General features: G+C 33.4%; 1 pseudogene; it reads right to left on the reverse strand.

Moving 5' to 3' along the window:
* LOC140711610 (uncharacterized) overlaps positions 1 to 21,618 on the reverse strand; it is a 46,474-nt pseudogene extending 24,856 nt beyond the window's left edge.
* Positions 21,619 to 21,823: the final 205 nt, after the last annotated feature.

Genomic DNA, 21,823 nt, shown 5'->3' on the forward strand with positions numbered 1-21,823 from the left:
TCCCAGCTACTGGGGCGGCTGAGGCAGAAGAATGGCGTGAACCCGGAGGGGGAGCTTGCAGTGAGCCAAGATGTCACCACTGAACTCCAGCCTGGAGACGGAGCAAGACTCTGTCTCTCAAAAAAAAAAAAAAAAAAAAAAAAAAGAGATGGCCTTATTGCAGTCTTCTACTTATATTAATTTAGCATTTACTTACAAATAATATTCCTGTTAGTATTTTAATTGTATTGCACAGGGGCTAATATGTAGTGCTTTTCTTATCTTTTTTTAAAGAAATACTGCAATATCATATTCAAAAGCTTTTTAACTGTGTGTTTTAAAATTTGTATTATGCATTTTTAACTTTAATATTTTATAGTGAATAGACATCATTTTTAATAATTTTATCTTATTGAACCTACTGAGATTTTCCTTTGTGAGCTAATATTCACTCATTTAAAAATTTCTGTGTGCACTCTCATTGGTGCAAGATCAATATATATTTTTAATTTTTTTTACTCATTATATGTCTTAGATTTTCAATATTTTTACTTACATTTTAGTTACTTAATTTTTCCATAAAAGCTGTGTTCAATTTTTGGTATCTGTTTAAGTCCATTTCTTTTGTATCTTCTGAAGTTCCTGCTTCATGACGATTACCGTATCTGGATGCATAGATGTTTATAATTATTTATCTTCATTTTAAATTGTGACATTCAGCATTATAAATCTTTCTTTGTGTTAGTCAAAGTCGTTTATATTTTCTCTGAATTCTATCTTGGCAAATGTCAATCACAAGCTATGCTTTCTTGGTTTGTATTTTTTTTTTTTTTTTTTCCATTTCCCTAGTGTAGCTTTGCTTATTCCTTTACTTTTATTTATGTTGAAACTTGTGTTTGGCTTATAGTTTGGCTTTGCTCTGGAAACCAATCTGAAACATGTTTATCATACTAGATGAGTTTAATTCTACTTAATAATTTTAAATATTTAAGAAACACAGTTATAAGAATGTTTAAAAAATAGAGTAACAGTTAATAAAATAAACAAAAAAATAGCTTATTAGTCATGGGAGAGTCTGCAATAAATCAATCCACAATCTCTGTGTAACAACAACAAAAAAAATTTAAGCTCCTAAATTTAAACAGACTAGAATTCCAATCTACTGCTTACTGTCCAAGTACTTAGTAACTTAATTATGTCTTAAAATCCTTATCTCTAAATGAAGGCAACAATAGCATACACATTAATGTTGTGTAAAGGTTTAAATGAGATAATAATGTAATAGTGTTTGGCACATAGTATTTGTTATTATTTCTAGCAAAGTATAATAATAAATGTAGAGAACAGAATAACAGATACACAAATTAATCAGTTGTAATAAATGAAAATGAGTACTACATGAGTATTTAGACTGATACATGAGTATTTAGACTGAATTAAAAAGTACTATGTAATTATATGCTGTTTACATCATATCCAAATAATGTAATAGACAAAGAAAGCATAATAGCGATTACCCACAAATTTATTACTTATTCTAAAAAACCGTTTAAGCCTATAAGAAGATAATCACAAGAAACTCCACTAATATAAGTGAGATTAACAGTCTTCTTGTTCTTTAGTACACTAGATAGATATGAATATGGAAATAGAGGGATTGAGACTAAAATTAACAAATGGCAAAATGACAAAACTCTTCATTTAAAAATAATACTGTTTTACAATGTGTACTTGTGTAAAAAGTGGGGCATATAAGATGTAAAAGAAAAACTTTAAGAAATTCTCCAAACCAACACTTTACAAGTATTTTTTGATATAATGCTTTAAATTTTAATAATGGAATTTCAAATAAGCCAAAACATCTGAACTACTTTTTAATTTTTATAAAAATATCCTAATCACCCTTAAATCCACAGTTAAATCATGAAAATATTTTTTTCTCAATATAGTAAACATTGGGAAGTGTTTAGCCAAACCTGAAGTATGAGAGACATTCATAACATTTATGAATAAATGTGAAAGTCAAAATAAAAACACCACATAACTATACACTAGAAATTAGGAAAGAGGTAGGAGGTACTGAGAAAGAACAGGGAAAACTTTTAAAAATTAAAAAAATATAGAGTAAGCACAATGTATTAGTCTGTTCTCATGCTGCTAATAAAGACATACTGAAGACTGGGTAATTTATAAAGAAAAAGAGGTTTAATGGACTCACAGTTCCACATGGCTGAGGGTGCCTCACAATCACAAAGGAGAAGCAAAGTCACTTCTTACATGGCAGCAGGTAAAAGAGCTTGTTCAGGGGAACTCTCATTTATAAAACCATCAGATCTCATGAGACTCACTCACTTTTACGAGAACAGTATGGGAGAAACCGCCCCCATGATTCAATTATCTCCACCTGGCCCCATCCTTGACACGTGGGGATTATTACAATTCAAGGTGAGAGTTGTGTGGGGAAACAGAGCCAAGCCATATCACACAACAGTACTTTTTATCACTAAATCTTTTACTTTTAGATAAAACAAAATAAAATATAAACCAGTGCAAGTAACTTTTTCAGGAGCAAATTAAGTTAAGAATAAAAGATGGAAAGCAATCTAAAAAGGAACTTGAAAGGAAAAATAACCACATGTTGAGTGGATTTATAATGTTTTAAGAATATGTTAGCTATAAGTCTTTTCTAATAAACTTGGCCCTTTCAAAAGAATGGAAAAATATAAATTATCTTCATTGAAGCTTGTTGTTTCTATTTTAATCTTTAGTGTTTAATTTTGTTTCAATTTTAATCTTTAACGTGTAAATATTAGGTTTAAAGATATGATTAATCATGAAAAAACTTTGAAAGTTAACAAAATCTATCTAAAAGGGTGCAGCAGGCAGTATTATGCCCTACTCAAGATGTCCACATCGGAATCCTCAGAGCCTGTGAATATGTCATGCTACATAACAAGGTGAAATTTAGGTTACAAATGGAAGTAAGGTTGCTAATCGCTGACTTGAGATAATGTTATATTACTCTCTGGACCTCCTGTAACATAAAGACCCTTGTAAGTGACAAAGGAAGGCAGGAGCATCAAAAATCAGAAAAGGAGATGTGTTAACAATGGAAGCAGAGGTCTGATGTGTTCCTTGCTTGGAGCATGAAAAGGGATTGTCACAAGCTAAAGAATGTGGGCAGTCTCTATAAGCTGGAAAAATCAAGAAAAGGGATTCTCCCTTAGAGACTCCAGATGGAATGAAGCACTGCCAATATCTTGATTGTAGCTGAGTGAGACCTATTTCAGACTTCTAACCTCTGGGAGAATAAGATAATACATGCATGTGGTTTGCAACCACTAAGATTATAATAATTTGTTACAGCAGCAGTATGAAACTAGTACAAATGAAGAGACAATACATTTGTGTTGTTTGCAACCACTGTCTATGATAACTTGTTACAAGAGCAATATGAAAGTAGTACAAATGACTTCAAGTCCAGATGTCAGACAGATAGATGATAGAAAAGTAGATAGATAAATGAAAAAATCTAGTAACAATATTAGTAATACATACATAAAACAAAACATCAACAAACATATGTATACCTATTAATTGAGAACATGCTAAATGTAGCATGTAAAACAAATGGGAAAGGAGAAAGGGCATTGCACTATACTGTACTGTGTTATTTTATATGTGTTTATAGAGTCTGAAACTTTTTACAATGTAGTGAAATTTTTCCTACCTACACGATACTTGAAATTAAATCCCAGAAGGATTAAAAATGTGAAAGTTTTTTTAAAAATCGAACCATAAAAATACTAAGAGAAAAATATTTGTAAATATACGTGAAGTTGGAGGTGAAGAGAGGCTTTTCACTTTGAACAATGTATTACAAGCCATTGAAAATTTTCTATATATGAAAAGACAAGTTAGAAGCAAGAAAAAAATACTTCCTTCATAGGTAATGTTACTAAATATAAAGCTCTCTTACAAGTCCATTTATTTGCTCAAAAATTTAAAATAAAGTAGTTTTAAAAGGACAACTTTCAACAAATTAAATTTAGCAGAGTTTAATTGAGCAAAGCACAATTCATGAATCAGAGCCCTTAGAACCAGGGGAGGTTCAGAGAACTCCAGTATCCAATAATGGGTAGGGAGTATTTACAGACAGAAAATAAAAGTGAAGTACAGCTTAATTGGTACAGCTTAGAGTTTGATTTATTAGACATAATCTGATCTGTTGGCAGCCTGTGATTGGCTCGGACTCGGCTATTTGTTATGTTACTAAAATAGGTTTTCAGTTCGTTTATATAGTAAGGTAGGTTGCAGCTCGTTATGTAGGAACTCAAAGTGTGAAGACTGCCTCAGTCCAATGGCTTCCTGCTTATTTAATTTTATAATAGCAATTCACAAATGAAGTATATGCATGTTTAATAAATGCATACTTGAATTTTTTAATGTTACTTCGTAGTAAGAGAGGTGCCAATTTAAGACACAATAAAGCATACTTTTTCTCTACTAAACTAGCAATGATTATAACATAGGAAATTGGGCATTGTTGACTAGAAAACGAGAATCTCATAAAACTGCTGGTGGAGGTATACATTCATATGAGCAATCTTGACAAGAAATGGCAGTATTTAAATATGTAAACATATACCTATGCTTTGACTTGAAAATTAGCATTTACGAATTTATCTCAAGACAGTTATGGATACGAACAGTTCATCTGTGATCTATGGTAAAACTAAGTCAAGATTTTCAAAATAGCAAAAACTGGAAAAGAAGGAAAATAATAAGAGGGGATAACTACAATAAGTTATGGTACAATATTTCTTGGTATACTATATAGTCATAAAAATACGTTACAGAGAAGTGTTTAATAACACTTGGATATCTCTGAATATGTGGGGAAATTAATTTTTATTTAAAAAATCTTAAAAACTACACGCCGGGCCGGGCACGGTGGCTCAAGCCTGTAATCCCAGCACTTTGGGAGGCCGAGATGGGTGGATCACGAGGTCAGGAGATCGAGACCATCCTGGCTAACACGGTGAAACCCCATCTCTACCAAAAAATACAAAAAAACTAGCCGGGCGAGGTGGCGGGTGCCTGTAGTCCCAGCTACTCGGGAGGCTGAGGCAGGAGAATGGCGTGAACCCTGGAGGCGGAGCTTGCAGTGAGCTGAGATCCGGCCACTGCACCCCAGCCTGGGCGACAGAGCGAGACTCCGTCTCAAACAAACAAACAAACAAACAAACAAAAAAACTACACGCCAAAGTGGCCATGCTCCAAAGTGTTAGCAATGGTTATCTCTGGCTTATGGGTCACTTTATTTTCTTCTTATTGTTTACTCCTCATTTTTTTTTTTTTTTTTTTTTTTTTTTTTTTTTTTTTTTTTTTTGAGACGGAGTCTCACTCTGTCACCCAGGCTGGAGTGCAGTGGCCGGATCTCAGCTCACTGCAAGCTCCGCCTCCCGGGTTCACGCCATTCTCCCGCCTCAGCCTCCCCAGTAGCTGGTCTCCACCTCCTGACCTCATGATCCGCCCGCCTCGGCCTCCCAAACTGCTGGGATTGCAGGCGTGAGCCACTGCGCCTGGTCTGATTTCTACTTTTAAAAAGATGTATGCCTAAGTTTATAATGAAAGCAAAACATGATGAAGAAATAAAGACCTAAGGCAGTAATAGCTAAAAACACTTTATTGAGATGGAAATAAATGGCTGATTTTAGAATAAACTGGGAGAGTAACATTCTGGTTCTGCATTGCTACTCATGTGGGGAAAAAATAATACCATCCAATGATGAAATGTGTAACACAGAGTGCTTTGCCTTGGCGATTAATTGTTAAGAGACAAACTCCACACTTTACATTACACTTTCAAGTAAATTGTTTTGAACCTGCCATACATAGATATTTCTTAGAAATATGAGGCAGCCTTGTAACTATTCCCATAACCTGTTTTACTACCACACAGCCTCTTTCAACAGTTTGAACTATTCTGTTCTAAAAGTTCTTAGAGAGACCCTAGAGCTTTCTTTTGGATTCATGGTACCCAAAATTGGGTTGTCATTTCAAGTCAAATGAGCTAAGCAATATTTGCTTCAAGTGTGTGTTTTACTTTATATATATGTAATTCTCATATTAGAAAGTTATTTTCCCAGTAACAGAAGTAGCAGAACTGGTGCCAATTACCTTTGAGCTGATCAGTGACAGTCTAGTGTGTTTCCAGTCCAATGAATGAAAGACACACATCCAATAGGATTAAGGTTCAAATTATTTTGAGATCAGTGTGTTATTAAATCATTGGAGAGTAGTTATCTTTCTGGATGTGCATGCTTTACAAATAAATATTCTGTCAGAAAGCACTTACTAAATTTGTCCTAAATGTTAAATAATGAACAATTTATGTTTTTCCCTCCTGTAGAACATATTGTTCCATTGGCAGTGATATTTAGGCTCTATGCACAGAACTTGTCACGTGCAAATTTGTCATGTGAATTTTGCTGTTTCTTCATCATTGCTTCACCAATTCTTCTGAGTCTTTTTATGTCCATGCCCTCTTTCTCTTGTGCCTTTATATTTTTGTTGCCCACTTACCCAGTTGCCAAAATCTCATTCTACATCATTTTCTTTGGATCTCAGCTAATTGGAGCCTTTGAAAAATGCAGTCCAGCTGCCAATGATTAATCAGGTAAACTGCCAAAGCCTGGTACAACCTGATTTGGCTTCAAAGCCTCTGCCTTCACTGCCTTCTTTCAGCTCTAAATTGTGATTTTAAAACATGTTGTAGTCTGCATCTATCCTCAAATTATTTTAGTCTGAGGTAGACATTTTAAATAAATTTAATTCAGTTGTAATTACATAAAGGAAGCTCTCACAATGTGTTAACACATTTATTCATCATTCTATAGGTAAGAAATGTGTTAATCATTCTATGGGTAAAAAATTGGTCCATCCAGGAAAGGGTAACAAATTATTCAAGTAAGACATTAACAAGGATTAATGCCTCAACCAAGCAACAAGGGATACCAGGAGTGATGCTTGTCTTACGAAATTCAGTAATGAAAAGGATCAATGCAAAGCAAATTGTGGAAGGGTTTACTTGTTCATTTTAATGAAGAGGAGACTATTGGAGACCCTTAACTCATATTAAATAAGCAGCTTCATAGAATGTCTATATCTAATATTAGTCTGATGTGGGCTAGCTCTACATTTTTTGGTTTTTTGTTTCCCTCCACTTACTTTCTAGTTAAAATTCTGAGCTTTCAAGTCTCTCACAATGAAAATACATTAGTTGAATCGTCTGTCTTCTAATAGTATTATTTTGTAGTTTCTATAATCCAAATAATTATAAAATCATATTTTTTCAAAATATAAACATAGAAGACTTAGCTTTTTAACTTTCATAGTATAAATTTATTTTAGATTTTATTAACTATTCATTTACTAGAGGTTATACTTACAAAAAGTTAGATAATCAATACCTCATCACTAATTTACTTAGTCTATTTAAAATGTTCTCTACAATTGTAAGAAAAAAATGTCATTTTTATAAAGCTAGTAAATAGCAAATGCAGATAAGAGTAATGATTACTTTAGTAATTGATTTTTCATTAACAAACGTGAATATGTTTAGATTCAACATAAGATACTAGTGAACTGAAGTAGCAATTTTTTAAATTGACTCCCTAAATATTAGTAACTAATGATTTACTTGTCCAGATGTTTCTATACTTGCGCGTTATATATGTTCCAAGGCTATGGTGTTCCTTTAAATTAACCAGATTTATTTATTTATTTATTTATTTATTTATTTATTTATTATACTTTAATATCTGGGATTCATGGGCTGAAAGTACAGGTTTGTCACACAGGTATACGTGTGCCATGGTGGTTTGCTGCACCCATCAGCCTGTCATCTACATTAGGTATTTCTCCTAATGCTATCCCTCCCCTTGCCCCCAACCCTCTGACAGGCCCCAGTGTGTGATGTTTCCCTCTAGTCCCCATGTGTTCTCATTGTTCAACTCCCACTCATGAGTGAGAACATGTGGTGTTTGGTTTTCTGTTCCTGTGTTAGTTTGCTGAGTATGATGGTTTCCAGCTTCATCCATGTCCCTGCAAAGGACATGAACTCATCCTTTTTTATGGCTGCACAGTATTCCATGGTGTATATGTGCCACATTTTCTTTATCCAGTCTATCATTGATGTGCATTTGAGTTGGTTCCAAGTCTTTGCTATTGTGAATAGTGCTGCAATAAATATACCTGTGCATGTGTCTTAATAGTAGAATGATTTATAATCCTTTGGATATAGACTCGGTAATGGGATTGCTAGGTCAAATGGTATTTCTAGTTCTAGATCCGTGAGGAATCGCCACACTGTCTTTCACAATGGTTGAACTAATTTATACTCCCACCAACAGTGTAAAAGCATTCCCATTTCTCCACATCCTCTTCAACATCTGTTGTTTCCTGACTTTTAAGTGATTGCCACTCTAACTGGCGTGAGATGTTCTCATTGTGGTTTTGATTTGCATTTCCCTAATGACGAGTGGTGATGAGCTTTTTTTCATGTGATTGGTGGCCACATAAATGTCTTCTTTTGAAAAGTGTCTGTTAATATCCTTTGCCCATTTTTTGTTGGGGTTGTTTGTTTTTTTCTTGTAAATTTGTTTAAATTGCTTATAGATTCTGGATATTAGCCCTTTGTCAGATAGATAGATTGCAAAAATTTTCTCCCATTCTGTAGGTTGGCTATTCACCCTGATGATAGTTTCTTTTACTGTGCAGAAGCTCTTTAGTTTATCTAGATCCCATTTGTTAATTTGGCTTTTCTTGCAATTGCTTTTTGTGTTTTAGTCATTACGTCTTGCCCGTGCATATGTCCTGAATGATATTGCCTAGGTTTTCTTCTAGAGTTTTTATGGTTTTAGATCTTATGTTAAATTAACAAGATTTTTTACAGTATAATATGAAGTTTGAAAATTTTCAAACCATTTTGTGAACAGAACCAGTGTTCATTAAAAGTTGAGTCAATTGAATTTTAAAATAGTAATGATAATGTGATTACATGTTATAAGAGTTTCAAAGTACAGTTTCAAAGTACCAGATATAGAATGGAATTTAGAAATTGCTTGAAAATTCATATTAAGTGAATTTTAAGGGTATATAATTTTTATTTTCAAAATCACTTAGACATTTTAAGTTTTATATGAATTGGCATACAATAGATTTGTCTAAATTAAAAATAATTCCTACTTCATTTTTGAATAACGTCTTATTGAATATTATTACTATTTAGAATATATCTCCAATCATGACAATGGCAGCAAAAACTCACATCAAAGTATATTTGGTTGCATTTTGGCATTAACACTGAACATGGTTTGAATGATGATCCCTTTTAAAGTAATACTTATAAATATGCATATATTACAGATATGTAAATGATTGGATGGATAGGATAGAGATAGACCGAGATTTGATAAGTTCTGATTTAACAATCACTATGCTAAATGTTTCATGCATTATCTTACTTATTCATATGTTTAGTAAAGATACAATTTATAAAACTTATTAACATTATTGGCAAAACTGTAGGCATATTAACACTTAATACTCCTAGCATATAATAGTATATTCTTCATCTGAGTATAGGAAAACTCTACAACTGGTACATCATGGTTTCGGTTTTATGTTTGATTTTGTTATGATTTGATTAGCATCTATATTTCCTGCTAGACCATAAACTCCATGAGGGTAGCAGAGACTATGTCTGATTTTGTTTAGCATCGTAGCACGTGTGCCTTGCCTAGTTATTTAGCAGATGGTAGGAAATCAGTAAATTCTGATTTCATAAATGAATAAATCAACACATGAATAATCAATAGCTATAGTGTGCTCTCATTATCAAAACATTTTTAATTTTATTTAAAATACATATAGTTTTTCATGTATATGTTCTTTAAATATTTGTTATCCTTATTTTTTGTTAATTACTTAATAAAGATAAAACATTAAAAGAAATACAGAAAATAAAATCCAAGTTAAGAATATATTACTTTAAAGGAAATTTGGTTATGTAAGAATAGCTATAATTTATTGAGTGACTTTTATAATCTAGGCATTGCGTTGACTGTTTTTCATAGGTTGTTCATTTTATCTGCACAAAAATTACTGCTAATATATTACTCCTTGTATAATAGATATTGTTATCATTCCTATTTTACCAGTGACTACAGAGTCTTAGAGAAGTTGTCACTTTCTAAAAAACATTCCCTAGCTACAAAAAATCCCTAAGCAATAAAAACAGAATTCAACCCATGAAGTTTAACTCTAGTCCTAGATTAGGCTCTATAATATAAATCTTTTTTATTTTTCCATGCAAAACTATAAAACATGTAACCACATATGCCTGCCATTTGTTTGATTAAATATCTAGAAGCTTTCAGTTTCTCCTGAAGAATATAAAGAAGGAAATATCTCAATGTTTAATAACTAGTATATTTCAGATTTTTACAATTTTCTTAGTCTATGGTGTGATTGAAGACTTTTTGTGAATTCAATGTAAATATGCAGATAATTGCTAGATTAATTGTTAAGCTGATCCTATTAGTCTGCATATCATTTTCAATATGCATGTTAAAAAGCTGCTTTAGTAATATACTTCAAAACCAAAGGTTTAACAGTTCTGGGTTGATATAGGGTTATCATTTAAAATATTTTTTGTAGGAAGATAATACATCCTTCTTTGAGGGTTACATTCTCCGATATCTAACAGAGAATGTTAGTAAAATGCCAAAATATTCTGAAAAATATACAAAACAATGGATGTGTGTTCTTATAAAGGAACAAAGGTTGGAGATCAATTTGGTTATTAGCCTTACTTGACAATATAGCCTCACTTTGCTGTAACTCTATTACAGGCACTATTTAAGGTTAAGATATACTGACTAAAGGCACAATTTAACAATGAATTTAGTAATTGCCTGGATATGTCTATTATATGTGTTATTTCTAGATTTGGATAACCTAAGTTAACACAACCTAGTTGGGTGTGTTTTGGTTTCTCTCAATCCAAGATTCTTTATGTGTGCTTGAATCTTTTAATCAGAGTTACCAACATTTGAGACCTGGATGCTCGTCCAAGGTTAAGGTCCTTGGAATCCTGCCTGATCCTTTCACATTTATATTTTCATATTATGAACTTGGCTAAATTTACTATATTTTCTATAGATCACAGGAATATAAAGATGTGTAAAGAATACAAAATGTACCCACTGTTTAACATTGTTTAGAATAAGAGTGTGCATTGTACTGATTATCCAGCTTCTGATACCTTAGTATTAATAGAAGCTTATCTTTATAGTAGAAAATGTTTTACTATACATTTGTCCTTTCATGACCTTTTGCAATATTTAGGCTTCTTTTTTTGTGAACATCCAAGCGCTAAGCCATGATAACTATATTAATTAAACACTGTATCGGCCGGTGCGGTGGCTCAAGCCTGTGATCCCAGCACTTTGGGAGGCCGAGACGGGCGGATCACGAGGTCAGGAAATCGCAACCATCCTGGCTAACACGGTGAAACCCCGTCTCTACTAAAAAATACAAAAAACTAGCCGGGCGAGGGGGCGGGCGCCTGTAGTCCCAGCTACTTGGGAGGCTGAGGCAGGAGAATGGCCTAAACCCGGGAGGCAGCCTGGGCGACAGAGCGAGACTCCGTCTCAAAAAAAAAAAAAAAATTAAACACTGTATCAAATAATCATAATTTTACTTTCTTTTTCTAATACTCAAATCCTTTCTCTGAACATACCACATTACTATGTCTTATTACCGACACGTTCCCTGGATCTCTCCCTCCTGCTTCCTATGCAATCAGTAGTGTTGCTTTTGTTTACCTTCCTACTTGCTGCATTTCATGTCCTCCTCTTTATTACTACTACTATAGCCTTAGTTCATTTTCATCACTTCTCTCCTCTACAATAGTCTTCTAACCAGTCCCTATACCTCCAATTTATGTTCTGCATTGTTGCCAAAGGCGTCTTTCTAAATACAAAGTTGATCAGGCTTATAATTATCAACGCAGTCCCAAATTTTAGGATGAAGTTCAAACTCCAAGTTTTACTTGTAAAATTGTTGGCTTACCAGTAAAAGTTCAAGTTTTACTTGTAAGATTATTACTACCTATACAAGCATCAATTCCCACTATTGGCTACTACCTATATAAGCATCAATTCCCACCCTTTCTCAGATTATAGACTCTCTTCTAGCTATAGCAACTTATAGTTTACTTCCAAGTCCTCCACAGCTGTTCACATATCCACTCTAACCGAATTGCTTTTGTCTGTCACTCCTACATATCCTGCTGACTACCACTACACTTTTTTGGATCATCCTTTCTACTGGAAAGCCTACCTGAAACACTGTGTTGATATCCATTGCCCTCATTTGAGCATATTCTATGCACAATTTAATTGTGATTATGACATGACATCTGTTATCTGTTATAATAGTTGTTCATTTGTCTCTTTGATGGGCCATAAGCTTGGTGGTAGGCAGCCCCTAAAAGGGCCCACAACAACCTCTGCCTCCAGCTGTGCATAACATTGTGAATCTTCTCCCCTGGGTGTGTCTGAACTTAACTGTCTTACTCCTAACAAAAGAATACAGTAAAGTAATGGGATGTCATTTCTGACAATAGGTTATAAAAAGACTTCCATATTGAGTTTTCTCTCGCTTTCTTGGTTTGAGGGAAGCCAGATGCCACTTTGTGAGTTACTTTTTGGAGAGGTTCATGTGGCAAGAAACTGAGGGAGTCCTGTGATCAACAGCCAAGAAAAATAAGACCCTGGTAACAGTCACATGAATGCAACCCCATGAATGAGTTAGAAAAGGACACTCGCCCATCCAGCGCTTTGAATGAAAATCCTAACCTTTGCTGACAGCTTGACTAAAACTTCAAGAGATTATTTGAGCCAGAGAAAACCCAACTAATCTGTGCCCAGATTCCTGACCCAAATGCATTTTGAGATCATAAATCTTTGCTATTTTAACTTGCTAAGTTCTGGTCTAATTTTTAATGCAGCGATAGGTAACTAGTACAAGTAAAAATTTAAAAAAAAAAACACACAACTTATTTGACTTTGAATCATACACACATATAATGGATAAGATTCTCAAAAATTATTTTTTGCTAATTGAATTAATAATATTCTCTTAAACTTTTACTTCTAACCCTTACCAAAATATTTGAGGCATTCAAGCTAACTTTAAGCGTTCTGAAAAATAGTTTACAACATTGTTCACTAGATAAGAGTAAATCTTTTCTTCAAAATGGAAAACAAAGTCCTCCAATAATGCAAATGCATTATAAATCAATATTTAAATAAGTATACCTAGGGGCATATATGCAGACTTACAAAGATAAAATTAAGGAAAATTCTTGGACTGCTTTTCTCTAGGATCATACTTTGAATTTAGTCATATAATTACATTATGTAAAGCATAAGTTTTATTTTAGGTTTTAAAAATCAAATGACTATCACGTAGGTGGCACCATGTCTACATATAATAAGGGTGCCCTATTTCCCTAGGCATTAATTTGACTTCTTAAGCTGAGTAAACCATCTTTGTTCCTAGAAAGAGAACCCCACCAATTATCCTTTTATTATATTTTCATAATAACAAATATTGCCTCGTGCAAGATTCCCCATTAGTGTTTTATATTTAAGTGCACAGTCTGTTTAATCCTTCAACTTTATCATACTTCACTGATTAATCTAGTTTAAATACCATAAAAGTCCATAACCATTGCTATAAAAAACTTACGCTTGCTTATTAAACTAGCTACTTTGCCACTGTCAAATACAAGCAATAAAATTGTGCATAAATATAATGGAAGCAAACATTTTTGCGATTTGCTAGATTCTATTCTGTGCATCTGAATGCCTTCAATTTAATTCAAACTCATGCAATGAAACACCTAAAATATATTTTGTATAAATATACTTTAATATTTAAACTGTGCCTCTGGGTATCTGGTATGGATGCCTCTTCACTGAAGGGTCCTTGACACTATTGTTCTAAGACAGAAGGAAGACTGTTCTTGAAATGTTCTCCAAGATTTTCGTGGTGAAGACTTCAAATCAAAGAAGTATAGACAGGTAAAATGTACCAGATTTCTTCTGCATAAAACCGAAGTATCTGTGTTTTATCTGACCCATAAATAATCATGGTTGGTACAGTACAAGAGATTTTTATTGGAGGCCTGAAAATAAAGATGAGAAAGAAAAATACTTGAAACTTGGCACCAAATAACACCACCTTGTACTTAACTTGTAATTAACTTGTCATTGTTTCTTAGAATTGTTGCCGAGATCTTTGTTGATGTAAAAATGAGCTTTAACAACTTTTCCAAAAATCCTTACTTATGGCGTGTTGTCAGTAAATCTTTGAAGACAGAGCACTTCAGGGAAGAAATCGCATAACTGAAGGATTGAGCCAGATCCCCTCAAAATCCACTCAAAGACATACTCTTAACAAATAACAGCAATGGGTTGTACAGTTAGCTTAAACTGCAGCTTGCTCATCACCATAATGACAAATTGCTTTTAAATTTGCCCAGCGCCTGATTGAGATTAATGGGTTGTTTGGCTTCTTACTCAGCAGTACTACATATATATGTATATATTCAACCCCTTTCTTGGTTTATCACTACATACTTTTCACATCCATAAGAGAGATTAGTGTTTTTTGGGAAATGGAATTTGTTAATACACATCCATCAACAGAAAACAGAATGAGCAGAGATATACACAAAGAAGAACACATTTCATTTTTCATCAGATTCAGAGGGAAAATGATCTATTTTTCATTCAATCAATGAATAGCTAAAAATAGCCTGGACTTCCTATTCCTACTTGTGTCTAAACACAATTCATAAGTCTTAATTCATTAGACTAATGTGTTTATAAGGCAGTTGAAATGTCAAAGCTCTGCTGGATTTAGTATAAACTTAAATTCCATTACCTGGCAGGCATTAATTGCTTATGGAGCATAGGGATTCTTCCCAAGGGTCTTATATGTTTCCTTTTGTCATTTTGCTAACTATTCTGTCTAGACGAACTTAAAGCCCTTAATCCACCATAGGGATCAATAAACTGCACAATAATTCAGTCCTAATAATTAGCTTTCACTTAAACACAAATGGTCATTTCATTGTGAACTGCAGTACAAAATGATAATGAAATAATTAAAAAGACAGATGAAAGAGTGACTTAATAGGAAAGAGGCCTTACTGTTCAATTAGAGGCATTACCATTCAACCTTTTTATTACTGCCACAACCTTTCAATTTTTTAAAAAAATAATACTTCAAGCTCTGCTCATTTAACCCGTGGCAGTATCACTATTATACGCATGGTCTTATAATGCGAACCTTATGCTACAGTCTTCTGTGAAGCAGTTGTCTCCCTGAAATTATTAAAATGGTGAATGTTTGATTCAAAAGTCTATAAATTGTATATAAATCGTAGTACTATATTGTCCCGATTTTTCACATAAGGGATTTTCTTAAGACTTCCCAATTTCTTTTTAAACAGGATTAGCTCTACATACTTCCTTTGAACCAGCTGCAAAATTGTGTAGAACAGTTTGAAGATACTGATGTTCTGAAATAAATTGTAAAGGCATCTCATTTTCCCCCAAGAGAATTTCCTAGGATAGTCCACAGTACAAAAATTCTTCATATTTGCTGACCTGACAATTTAGTTATAAGTCCAAAAAGGTACAAAACTTCATTAACCTTTTAATACACTCTCACAGATGTAGAGTGATAGATATGTTTGAATCTTTATGATCAAAGCACTAGCCTAATAGCAAAATCTTTCACTTTACCTTTGCCATGTCTTGCTTTCATTTTAATTCTTACTTTATCCTCACATGGATATAGACAGGCCGTACTTCAGCTTTGCCAGTAGCTAGAGACATTCATAATCAATTTCAGCAAAACTTGCTCCTGTTCTTGCTGTTGGCACAGGGGATAGAGCCCTTGAGCTTCCCCAGTCTCTTTGACCCTAAGGTAAAAGTCTCCATGAAAAGTCTCAGCTCATTAATCCTGATCAAACTTGGGAAGACTCACCATAAGCCAGCCATCCCAGGTGAAACATACCTGTATTCTTCAAATACTAAGGGGATCTCCCTGTAAGTTAAAAACACAAATGTAAGTCAGATTATGTCAGTATTAAAAATAAGACTATATGACCATATAGAATCACAGTACTTGCCAAAGTGGAGATAAAGACTCAATAAATTTTTTGTGAACGAATAAATGAAAACGTTTTGAAGATTTAAAGGCATGCTTTTCATTTCTCTTATCCCTTTTGTTGCTGTTACAGTTCTGCAATCTCTCAGCTGTTATTTCAAGAAAGAAAAAAAAAGAATGAACACAAGATTCTTCTCCACTATCCCAAGTCTGACACAGACACACTTGGTAAAAACTTGGTCTGAACTTTTTAAATGTTTGTAAAAAATAAAATATCTTATAGTATTTTAATATTTTTATGGATATCCCTTATTTCTTTTTAAAAATCTGAATCATTATGAATTTTAAAACATCCAGTGTCATTATTTATCTAGTGAATAGTACTGTGGATACACAGTTTACTAATAGTAGCCTGTACTTAGGGATAGGTCAGACAAAATTTGCCATTGAAATTGGAGTAGTTTTTGTTGTTGTTGTTTTTGTTTGTTTGTTTTTGCTTTTGTTTTTGAAACAGAGTTTTGCTTTTGTTGTCCAGGCTGGAATGCAATGGTGTGATCTCAGCTCACCGCAAACTCCGCCTCCTGGGTTCAAGCGATTCTCCTGCCCCAGGCTCCTGAGTAGCTGGTATTACAGGCATGCGCCACCACGTCTGGCTAATTTTGTATTTTTAGTACAGACAGGGTTTCTCCATGTTGGTCAGGCTGGTCTCGAATTCCCGACCTCAGGTGATCCACCCACCTCAGCCTCCTAAAGTGCTGGGGTTAATAGACAATATGAATCATCTGCAAAACAACCTCTCAGTAAAGGGTTTATAGATGTAGTACTACGGACACTATGGTACTTCCCAGGTTTCTATGAATCAAAATTTATACTGATTTCTCAGATAAATCATAGGCACTAAAAATATTATCAGTGATGAACTATCATTAAAATAAAATTTTAGCCTTGGCAACCTGGTAACAGAAGTCAGAATCTGTGTGAACTATTTTTGAAAAGAAGAATCAAGGAGTAAGAGCTGACTCATCATGCCAGTGTTTCCAAAGCTTATCATTTATGTCATACAAAGAATCATCAGAGACACCGTTAAAAGATTTTTGGTTCCATCCCTGATAATCCTGATCCACTGCATTTGGAATGGGCTCTAGAAATTCAGCCAATATTGGGTATATAGGTAAAATTATCTTTAGACTACAGAATGATATCTTGTGCAGTTCAGCTAGTTTGATAGCAATTCAGAATCTCATTTTACTTATTTTAACTTGATGCTCAGCACACAGTATTCTCCCTGTGTAGTTCTGAGCACAAGGAAGGGTCATCTTATGTAAATGACTCATATTTTGTGAATAAATCAATGGACATCATGGTTTACTGAATTGTGTCATATAAGTTCAAGTGCTCAAAACTAAAGTCAGACATTAAGAAGTTATCAATAATTGAATAAATTTTCAAATTGTATTTCTGTAAATGTTAAACTGAGTCTGACTCTAAAGTGTAGTAAACCCATTAGGACCTTGCTGACCTGCTCATTTCTATCCAAACTAGCCATCTGGCTTTCTCATCTTACAGTATATCAAACAATATTTTTCTTTATAAAATTTTATTGTTTCTTATGTTAGCATGATATGAGAATGGTATATGATATTTATAGTATTAATTTGACCAGTCATATCAACTAAATCAAACATGAAATGATTCACATAATCAGGAGAGCTAATTTAATACAGAGACTCAGCACTTATCAAATACTAATATCTATTTGTGACTATTTCTACATTTCTAAAATAAATACAATTAGCATTTGAAAAAAATCCATGAATATGGAATATATTTCTATTTACTTGTGTCTTCTTCATCTACCTTGTATCCCTATATCAAAGCATCATAGTGTACCCTATAAACATGTACAATTCTGATGTGTCAATTAAAAATAAAATAAAACAACAAGAAAACAAAACTAAGGACGGTATTCAAAGAGTTACATTCAAAAACTAGAAATCGAAACTTTAAATTCATAGAATTAAAACTATTTCCTTCTGAACATGTTGTCATTCGCAGGACTCATAAATATAACTTGATTTTCACGTGGTCTTTAACTTTTCATTTTAATCAATTAGTAAAGACTTTTTATATCTTGTTCTTTTTATTGTATTTATGTCCTATTCAGTCTATATGCACTGTTACACTCTGAGATAGAAAACTAAGGAAAATGGTCCAGAACCCTAAGATTCAAACATACTTGACCACTTCAGTATTTTGTTCTTTGATTATAATGATAGATTTTGTGAAAAAGTCACACAGCTACCATAGTCCTCCCTTATCTTCAGTTTCACTTTCCATGGTTTCAGTTACCTGAAGTCAACTGGGATCTGAAAATATTATATGAAATATTTCAGAGATAAAAATTCATACATTTTAAATTGTGTGCCATTCTAAGTAGCCATATGAAACCTCATGCCCTCCTGCTCATCCCATCCAGGAAGTGACCCTCCTCTTTGTCTAGCATACCTACACTGTTCATTCTACCCACCCATTAGTCACTTAACAGATGGAAAAAATGTAGGATATATAGGGCTTGATACTACCTACAATTCCAGGCATCCACTGGGGGCCTTGGAACATATTCCTGGCGAATAAGGTGAGACTACAGTGTTCATTAAGTAATATTCAGTTTCTTGATGGGATGTTGCAAAAGCTAAATGGGATATTATAAATCTAACAATATATGTGCTCCAACAATTTACCTGTTCACAGATGACTTCCTCATTTGTGTGTGTGAACATAGCTATATTTCTAAAATAAATATGATACATTCTTCATTTTTCAAAATATTTTAAAAGACAGCATAATTGTATTTTATATGTACCTGGAAGTCAGAAAGTTTGAAAAATCCCATGCTTTACAAGAAATGTAAGGTCAGGGAATTGAGACTACTATTGCCTTGTAATTAAAAATGTACTCGAGGAAATATCTTAACATTAAGAGAGTGCTAAAAATGAAACCATAATTTAATTTACTTAAATGGGTGTAGATACCACTTTTTCTGGTTGTACAAATGCAGTTTTTAGCACATAGTTTTGCATATTGTAAAAGGAACTATAGCAACATATATGTGAGAGGCAAAAAAGCATTAACTTATTTAGTTGACTGAAAATAGTCTAAAATTGCTTAAAGAATCATTTCTTTGTATTTTCTCTCCTACTAAAGTATGAACTCTCTCTTTTTCACTACCCAGATATTTTGCAGGTAATTAAAGGAATATGTTATCTATGAAAGTTAAAGAGTTGAGTAAGTTAAATCAATGGTTTTCTGCCCCTATGACCTCATACTGAGAGGGAGTTGTAAGGTACAACTTTTCAATAGAAATTTCATACATCTTATACCATACTATTAATTCACTTCGTAGAACATCGAACACTTCTGTTGTAAAAAGGTAACCACAATTATAAATATCTCTTAACCTCTATTCTTTATCCAAAAGGGAGGCTGTTTAGCAGTCATATTGATGTTTATGAGAATTATAGGATACATGTGTAAGATATTTACAATAAAACTGTATATACAAATTTATATGAAAGCTATGAATCTACTCGAATACATTTAGCTTTTCTTCCTCAATCCTTAGAAGAAGACACATGAAACAGAAGTAATAGTTTTAAGTGGTCACCCTAAATTTATTTAATTTATTTCTATGCAAATCCCCTCTTCTGCATTACTCCCATAAATAATTCATAATTGCATAGAAAGAGAAAGTATAACCTTAACACAGATATAATTAACAGTGGAAAAAATGAGTTGTTCTGAAAAAAACTTTTGATGAAAGTCAATTGCTATCACTGGAATTTTCTGCTTTTTCATCCAAGGACCATTGGAAGACAGATTCTGTATTTCTCTGTCAGCCCATGTTTGACTTCTGCCATTTACATAAATACAAAGTAAAAAGTCATAGAGGAGGTAATGGGTGCTTCCAGCTTTTCTACTAACATAAGAAAGATGCAAGGGCTATAATATTCTTAGTCATTGACATTTACAACTATGGGTTTGTTTTTAATACAGGGCAGTGAGCAATGTACTTAAGGCCTCAGAAAATGCTTTATGGCATACGCTAAAGGTGAATCACTTTTTTACTAGATTTATTAGCTGGAGGAATTGCAATCTCAAGAGGAAATTTAGCCAGTTTTAACCCAAGTAGTGCTTCTTATAGTTATTTCCTCTCAAATTCTCAGCAGGACTCAAGCATTCTAAATGTCCTATTCAGGGATCCTGATTTCCTTCCCCCAGCTGGTTTCCGGCACCTTGGGTACTGACAGAGTACTCATTAACAAACTAATTGATTTTTATTAATTATCTGTGGTATAATCTTTCCAGTGTTTTCCCCCCTAGTATCTAAGCTTATTAACTCCAAACACATACACGCGCGCGCACACACACATACACACACACACACACCATCATTAGTCCTAAAGAAACTTTGGAAATGAGAGTGAACTCAAATATACAGACAGATTGCACAACTCAAAATGCGACTGTAAAAAGGTTAGATTTATAGAATTATAAATATTGAGATAAAAAGAAAAAGAATTAGGGATAATATCCATTAAAGTAGCTTTAAAAAGCAATTCAAATATTAAGATAGACAATGCAGTGCTGTACTTAAACTGTTTTTATAAGGAAAAACTATTCAAATGAAAATGTAGCAGTGGAGAACAAACTCTCAGCAATGCAAGAGAATAGATACTGTTTCATACTGTCTGAACTATTGGACACAATCTTTAATAAACTCTCAAGTAAATCCTTTACTAAAATGTTATTAAAACCTTAAAAACACATACAAGTAAATCTAGAATTGTTTATTCAATAGCCTAAGAGGGAAGAAAATAATTCTATTAATTGGAAACATGGAAGGGGGAATAAAAGTTCCCATATTCATGTTCCTACTCTGCTTCATTCCAGCTGTGTGACTTTGGGCAAGTTTCTTAATGTCTCTAAGCCTCAGTTTCCTTACTTGTAATACTGAGATAATAAAAATACCTTCCTCATAGGGTTGTTGGGAAATTAAAAGAGATGATGTTCAGTACCATGCCTAGCACATAAATAAAGACTCAGTAAATGATATATATATAATGACTACCACATCATCCTTTTAATTAATCATTCTTGCATTTATTGATAGGCCTGTATCTTATAGCTTATTTTATATTGACTTTAAAGCAAAGTTACTCTAAATCAACTCATTCGTTTATATAGTATTTTAAGCTGAGCCCTTCATAGGGGCCAATAAAGATTTCATTATGCTACTCCTTACCTTCCTCCACCACTCAAACACACTTTCTTCATCATTCTGAATACCACAAGCAGCACAGCTGACTTCCATCTGGTTATCATCTTTACTTTGTCTTTTGATCAGTTTTCACATTCAGCCACCACTGGATCTCAGTGAATTTTCCCTGTAAATGTCTAAGCACTGTGCTATTCTCATTATCTCCATGGCTTTACTCTGAGCTATAACCCTTACTCCTGTACTGTTACAGTATCTTCTTTATTGGCTTTAAAAACATTTAGGATTAAATTTCAAAAAATTATTTTCTTT

Source organism: Chlorocebus sabaeus, chromosome 4, assembly GCF_047675955.1.
Source record: "Chlorocebus sabaeus isolate Y175 chromosome 4, mChlSab1.0.hap1, whole genome shotgun sequence".
Classification (NCBI taxonomy): Eukaryota; Metazoa; Chordata; class Mammalia; order Primates; family Cercopithecidae; genus Chlorocebus; species Chlorocebus sabaeus.